The sequence below is a fragment of the Acanthopagrus latus genome, chromosome 18, assembly GCF_904848185.1.
Source record: "Acanthopagrus latus isolate v.2019 chromosome 18, fAcaLat1.1, whole genome shotgun sequence".
NCBI lineage: Eukaryota > Metazoa > Chordata > Actinopteri > Spariformes > Sparidae > Acanthopagrus > Acanthopagrus latus.
Genome location: NC_051056.1, coordinates 24,312,336 through 24,320,366, shown reverse-complemented (window position 1 = coordinate 24,320,366; position 8,031 = coordinate 24,312,336). Strand labels below are relative to the sequence as shown.

Below are 8,031 nucleotides of genomic sequence, written 5' to 3'. Positions count from 1 at the left end.
AATATGTTATGATATATGATGGGAGAAGGAGACATTTTCACTCCTGCCCTGTCACCAGCGATCACAGCACACATGTAAAGTAAGTGTTGCTCTGAATCTATGGGACCCGCTCAGTATTCTGGTACTACATCTTTTATCCTGCACGATAAAAGTTTAAATCGATATAAATCTAAGTGTAAACACAAGGAGCCTTTCCGCCCTTAAGGGCTTGTAGAGCGCCATATATCCAGGGATATTTCAGTAAGTACTGCTGAGGCTACAGCCGGTGTCTGAGAGGGTTTGTTGAAGCCCTCACGTCAGTTTGAGTGACAAACAGCGAGTCCCGAGCCCCCGATAAAGCGGCTCAATGGCCGTGGGAGGTCAATGATTGCACAGAAATAAGCCCCTACATTAATGTTTAATTTATATGATTTTCCTGGATATGAAATCTCACTGATAAGCTCAAGCAAATTAAGTGGCTGAAAGGAGGGCCATAAGCAGCTTGGTATTTCAGATCGGGCCTTTTGAGTGGGAGCATCTTAGAAACCAATTACCAGACAAGAAATAGATCATTATTTTTTCTTAGAGGATCGGGTTGTGGGGATGTGTGTGTGGGGGGGTGTGGGGGGGGCCAAAGGTGGTTGCTAAAAGGAAGGGAGGGTTTTCGAGATTGAGGAGGGAGGGCACAATAAAGACATAATCATCTACCCTCAACTTTTCCTATCCAACTTTCAGATTTTAATTTGCCGTCTGTGAAGTGGTACCTAATTTACTTTCGCCTCATCCCTTCAATGCACCATTGTTGCCGCTGCTGAGATTCAGAGCTTCCTCTCTTAGCTCACCTCGGCGTGAAATTGGTTTAATGAAGCTGAAAGGTATGGGGCTCTCACAACACTGTGGATTCCAGTGACACTGCTTGATCCTCCCACCCCTTCTCTCACCCTCACCCCCCCTCACCCTCTCTCCACTCCCCCCCCCACCCCCCCGCCACTCTCAACCCCGACTCCCTGCGCACTCGCATTACGGTGACAATTTATAACACACCCCACAAAAGATCCTTATCTCACACATTACATCAGTGCATATTACTGTCCCCTTTTCAGAGCGCTTACTCTCGGGGCAAACGCTGGCGAAGAGAGGGAGAGAAAGAAAAAAGTGACTGGCCGATCAGTTTGGGTTTATGCATGAGGCGCCTCAAATTATCAGCCGATACCAGCATTAAAACGGATCAGAGATACTCAGGCTGGTAAGAGACAGTTTTTTAAAGTGAAAGACAAAGAAGTAGAAAGGAAACTGCGAGATATGAGGAGGGAGGGGGAAACTAATCAGAGAGAAACCTCGCCTGTTCTTCCCACCTCTTCCAATCTGACCCTGTGAAAGGTGTTCTCCTGTTACCTGTCCTCCTGGGTGTGGTTTCTAATGGGAATGGGAAGGAAGTCCTGTGGGATTATTGTGTGTGTGTGTGTGTGTGTGTGTGTGTGTGTGTGTGTGTGTGTGTGCACGCACGTTACATTAATATGATCCCCTTAAGTCATATCGCTTACTGCTTCTCGTCCCCTTTTTAGGACAATCGAATGGAAATGCATCCGTAACTGAATATACCAGCCTGTGCCGCTGGTTTCTGGTTTGAGGCCCAGTTTGGAGCTGGTGGATGGTGGAAAAAAACAGAGGTCAGAGGAAAGAGAAAGTAGGATACGCGAGCGTGTGGAACCAGCAGGACATGTAAGGGTTTCCCACTGTGACGGCTTCTCCTGCCAGAGGTGAGGAGGGGAAGAGCAGCGGCGCAGTTTTTATCCAGGACGTCTTTAAAAATGAAAGTTAAAAACAGGTTTAATTTGCTCTAATCACTCAACGGATCCCTGCGAAAACATGCAGTGACAAGTTATTATGAAGTCAATCTGAGGCTCCAGCAGTCTGACTTCCAAATTTAAAGTGCAGAATTCCCTCTTTGCCCTCCGCTGGACTCCACTGTGTGCAGGAAGTCAGTCAATTAAAGGAGGTACGGAAGCCCTGAGGGACAAATGAACAAAATGTCATAAACACAGATGAGAAAACATTTTAGATCACACTAAGCAAAGGGATCACCAGAATCTTTTCCTCACTGGCCTCTCAGGGCTTCCATACACGACAATGATGCAACTTAACCATATAATACAATACAAATATGTTAATTCTTCCACTCTGCTACATGTTGTAGGCAAATATTGTACTTTTACTCCACTACATGTTTATTATTTATTCAGTTACTAGTTACTTTGCAGATTTCATGCTGCATTGGAGCCAAAGTAGTGCATTTTTAAATGTATTCACCTTATCGTCAAAAAAGGAAAAGAAACATTTACATTCATGAATAATTGACTTTTTCTTGTGCTTTTGATGCCTAAAAACATCTACTATCAGAGACTTGTACTCATACGCTGCTCATATGGTTGATTTCACATTTACTAAAGTAATCTTTTAACACGATATCTATATTTTTAGACAAATATGACTTTTGAATACTTTTTACTTTTTACAGTATTCTGTGTGTAACCCTGAGAGCTACCTAACGAATGGAGAATGTGTGCGTTCACATACTTGGTCCATGAAGTTGGTTCTGATTTATCTAACGGAGAACACTGATGGAAAGTAACTAATTACAAGTATAAGTATAATACTTACTTGTACAATTCTGAGGTATTTGTAATTGCTTGAGTGTTTCCATTTTATGCTGATTTAAACTTCTACTCCACAACATTTTGGAGGCAAAAATGTTTTTTTTTTTACTTTTTACACCTCTACTTTTTTTGGCTAACTTTAATTACCAGTTACTTCTCGATACTAATTAATTCATTTACTGCATTCGGATACAAAAAACACACAGATCGGATAATCATAATATACAGTAAATACATACATCTAAATATAAGTAGAATTTACTTGTACTTTTATACCTTTGATATCAGATACTTCACTTTTACCAGAGTAATATTTGAATATGATATCATTAGTTTTACCCAAGTGTGACTTTTGGGTGCTTTCACGACACTGACTGAGACTCATCAGATCCAAACAGAGATTCTGTCCACCGTCCCTCACATCATGCATCTCTTCACAGCCGCTATGAACAGCAGGAATGAGCACAACTGCTCGGGCCTGTTTAAATGTTTAGACAGGCACCTAACTGGTGTCTTTAGACCTATCCTTTAATGCCGAGAGACAGATACAAAATTAGACCAAGAGAAATAAAAAGAGACTGTGGAGAAAAAGCGATTCAGAAGAAGAGGAAGAGCAAGTTCAAACTCTTTAAGAGAAAGAGAATAGCCTCAGACGAGCAGGAGAGGGACGGGGCTGACTCACAAAGGTTTCTTTGCACTGTAATGACACGGACATTATGCTGAACTTTGGCTGCCGTAACTCAAAAAGGGAACGACCACTTTCACTGCTGTGGAGCTCCGGCCAGCAGCACGCACTGCTGTTTGTCTTTCAAATGCCTTTGTGGGTGAGGCCACTAGTGTACGCACAAAGTGCCTGTTACAACTTTCCATTCACTGCAGGATTGTGAAACTCACAAAGGAATGTCAAATTACCGTCGTATGATTTTGTCCGACCATCATCTTGTCGGAGTTGGCAAATTAGTTTTGGACACCTTCTTGGTTTTTTTTTTTTCCTGTGATTTCATAGTCTCAGAGTTTAGTGATAAGCACAAAGTGGTTTTCTACATACAGTATGTGGCTCTCACACACACATTTACACAGAGAGTGGCTCTAATCTGTTGCATTTAGCTTCTTCCCAAGGTAAAACCCGATCTGCGCTGAACGCAGACTGGGGAGATTACAGCTGAACAGAACCACGGGAGTGCTATCTTTTACAGGTAATTACTCAATTATCAGTAAACACTGTCGCTGGAGACACAATGCCATAGAGGGGATCACACAAGCCGCTGAAGGATTCACTTCAACGCCACAACAGCATGCACTCACAAAGAGGACGGACATGTGAGGAAAGGGAAAAAGTCATTACACCCACTTGTCGGTACATTCTTGTTTCATGACAGAAGATAAGAAAGGAAGAGAGCGCTAAAATAAAAGTTTATTTTACCTGATGATTCATTTTTATTTTAAAAAAAAAAGGTTTGTGTGAATGCAGAGATCTAATTTGATTTATACCAATAAAACAAGACGCCCCTCTTTAGTTAGATATTAAATGTATTACAAAGACTGCCTTGGTCTGCTTTCATATTACTGCTTTTAGCCACTAGTGGGAGCTAGTAAACAGATGACACGAGGCTCCCAGGCTCCCCTGCAGGCTCCGACTCAGAGAGAATAAGTTCTTGTTTGAACAGTGTTGGGTGCCAACATTGATTTTTATGGGTTTGTTTAAAGACACAGGTTAAGACACAGACGGCCAGGTAGATAAATAGATAGATAGGTTTGCAGGGAGTTAGGTTACACTGATGGAGGCTGAAAGGAAGCAAAGCCTTTCATTAGTCTGTAAACATCACGGCAGAATTAACAGAGTGGAGGAGAGGCGACACTTGCCCTGATATGCGACACAGGTGACTGAGAAGAAGTTTGTCTCCCTCGGGTTCTTTTTTATTTTAGTTTGTGGTTGTTGAAAAAAGTTAGTCAGCAGCATCTTTTTAGCCTAAAGCAGGCAACCACACACACTTACACACATGACCGAGGATTGGAAACCCTGTATGATGTTACCTGCCTGTGGTCTGTCGTCTCACACCTGGCCTAAAGCCATGACCCACAGTGCCTCCCCACACTCACCACATAGGTTAACACACACACTCCAGTAAAACACTCTCCTCCGCTGAAGCAGCCCTGCAGGCTTTCTAAATCTCTCCCGAGACAACCTACCGTGAGGTAATGAGGAATTAGAGGCAAGGAAGGAGGTCTCCTGAAGATTTACAGGTTTTAACTCCTGTAACTGTCACCCAGGAAGAGCCACAGGCCCGTGGCTATCAATAACGACAACAACCACCTCCTAACCAACACAACACCACCTCACAGCTACTGGGAGATTTGTAAGAGGGAGGGGAGGGCAGATGACACAACACTCATGGGGGGGGAAAAAAAGCAGCTTTAAATTTGTAAGCCTGTCATTCATGGTAACCCGTCAATGGTCTATTAAAAGCTCATCTTAGTTATTCCTGTGCCATCTTCACCATCATCCTCTGACCTCCAGCATCCACACATAACACTAATGAATCACCGTTCAGAAAAATCAGCCCAGAAATCACTTTTTTTTCTTTCTGATTTCATGAGCAAACAAATCCACTGTTGATCTCATGTCCCAGCCACACTATACCACCACTTCTAATCAGATTATTATGAACCGATCATTGCACTTAATATTTACTTACAATTGTTTTGATCTAGTTGATCATAAAACTGCCCAGATGATGTACAAAGCACAAAATAACTCGCTTCCTAACTCAGTGCAGAGTTTGTTTGAAATAAGAAAGAGTCCGTAGGAACTCAAGGGAGCAGGTATGTCTAACAAAACAAGGGTCGGGACAAACATAAAGAAAAGAACATTCTGATTTTAAATAAGGTGGTAAGCAAATCTCAAATGTAAATGATGACAGGAAGAATTTGTTAATCTAAAGTTTTGGGTCATTCATGACTACTTAAGTAGGAGCTGCTGGTACGATACGTAAAAGAGGGAAGGTAACACATGCTAAAGCTTCAGCCATCACCTCTTCAGTCAACAGATTTTTTTTGTCACAGTTGTTATTTCTCTGTCTGTGCATCTATACAAGATTGCCCGAAAAAAAGCTGGACTAAACTGAACTGAAAAGCAGACGCAGAGGGTTTTATTCTGTTTCCTGCTGTAAACTGCTTGAGAAAATAAAGGCACAGCTCTGTTATGTTTCCTTTTTCTTACTTCTTTGAAACATTAATTCTCGTCTTTTTTTGTATAAACGTAATCCACACTGTCACAATCTAATGTCCTAATACGAAAAAATCCACTTTTGTTAAAATATGAGCGAGCAAACAATACAATCATTTAGATTTTAGCTTGTTTGTTTTAGGCAGATACTTATACAAGGGAAGTTCATGTGATGGTCCTTAAAGGGCATTGGAATTAAAAAAAAAAAAAAAGAAAAGGAAAAAACACATTAAATAGAAATCAATAACGGGCCTGGAGAGCATCAAACATGTCTAGTTAAACCTGCGTTGTCAGCGCTGTGGCCTCGCTGCTGTTTACCTGTAATGAACTGTATGTTCCATAATACAGTTACGTCAGTGCTTTCAGCGCATGAAATGAATTATGTGTTTGATAATATATGATTACATGAATGCATTCAGAGCAGCACAGGACTCGTGTGACAATCTTCTGTCACCACTCCTCATTCCAGTCTGCTCCTGCCTACAACGAGCAGATGAAAACTCTGAATTGAGTTTAGTTTGACCTCTCTGTTGGTCTTTATTGGTTTATTTCTAACTCTCTCGTCCATTCTTAAATAATACCAATAACTAACTCTGCTTTCCCTGTACTTCTTCGTCGAGGTACATTCAGCATCTTACCCAGACGTTTAAAGAAGTTTAACGGTATGAATTCGTCCCCATGGCCACATGAGAGTGAAGACCTAATGCCCAGACATTAGATACAGTATATTAATTACATGTTATATACAATTATTTATTAGAGTAAACATGGATGAGCTTGGGTGTTTTGGAGCAATTTTGCAACTGTATGACGAGCAATGGAGCCAAAACCACCTACTGATATAATCTTACACGACACCTAGATAAGCAAGGTATCTGATTTGAAAGTTAAAGGAGAGACTGATTGATAAAAAAAAAAATAAAACGCATCACCCAGAATAACTTCAAAAGAGCCGTCCGAAGTGATATTTACAAAGCTCCTGTGGTCACAGACAACTGACCGCGTATCGCATGTGTCACGATCGACCAAACACCGTGACTCATTCAGAAGTCATGAAAACAACCACAGAAATGAGCACTGATTCACGTGCCAGAGGACTGTCGAAAAAAACCATCAGGACTTAAAGTTTAAAGGCCGGATTGGTGTTGTCAGTATTGTCTAAAGCCGCTGAGATCCTGGTTATTGGTTACTGGTTATTTGAAAATCAAATATTTTCATAAAAATCCGCTGGTTGAAAATCTTTACAACTTTTAGGACATGAGAATCGGGGGGCTGACACTAAATGACACATGTGAGGCTGCCTCACCCAGTTGTGGCATTACCATGCACCGTGTACCAGAGGGGCCCCATGTTCAGCGGATGGGCTTACACCCCGGACAGGTATGTGCTGTGCAATTATGAGACTAGCTCAGAGCATGCAATAATCAGTAGGTGCTGTACCATTAAGTATGGAGGCGGTGCTGCACACAACCTTAAAGAGAGACCACTAGTGTCAGGTGTCAAGATTTACCTGACTAATTTTCCCCTGACTTACAACTGTGCAGGGTGTTCTTCTGAGACGAGGAGAGTCTTACCTGGGCCGCGGTGGGTGTGACCAAGCATGGGAGAATGTGTGTAGGTGTGCTCACCGTTTTAAAAATAGGACATGCCTGAGAATCAACTGGCAAAGCGAACACACGCGTGTGTTTACGTTTGCGACACGGAAGGCCGTGTGAATGTGGCCCGATCGGTGTCTACGTCTGACACGAGGCATGAAAGCACAGAGTCGGCTGCGTCATCACAGACGGAGATAGACGGAGTGTGGAAATAGCAAGAATGTGTGTGTTTGTGGGTGCGCAGCAGAGGGGCTGGTGCAGATATGAGTGTTGGACATATATGTAAATATGAGGAAGTAAAGTATGTTTACATGCTTGGAAAGACGTGCGAGAGAAATGCAAAGGTTTTCACAGTGTGTGTGTGTGAGTTTGTGTGCGTGTCTGTGTATGCATGCGTGTGTTCATCCATGTCTGCAGGGTGAGGTGGAGGCCGATGCTTTGGCAGCAGGTCTGGCACGTCTTTCAGGCCCAAACCTGCAGAGGAGAAAGAGAGAGGGATAGAAAGAGAGAGAGAGAGAGAGGGATAGAAAGAGAGAGAGAGAGAGAGAGAGAGAGAGAGAGAGAGAGAGAGAGA

The 8,031-nt window shown here is 42.4% G+C and overlaps 1 protein-coding gene across 1 annotated transcript in view; it reads right to left on the bottom strand.

Annotated features, from left to right (window-relative positions):
• Window positions 1-6,601: 6,601 nt before the first annotated feature.
• p2ry4 (pyrimidinergic receptor P2Y4) overlaps window positions 6,602-8,031 on the bottom strand; it is a 53,134-nt gene continuing 51,704 nt past the window's right edge. Inside the window, exon 4 of the mRNA XM_037076958.1 lies at window positions 6,602-7,931. The gene's annotated coding sequence lies outside the window, so the exon portion shown is untranslated. The remainder of the gene's footprint in view (window positions 7,932-8,031) is intronic.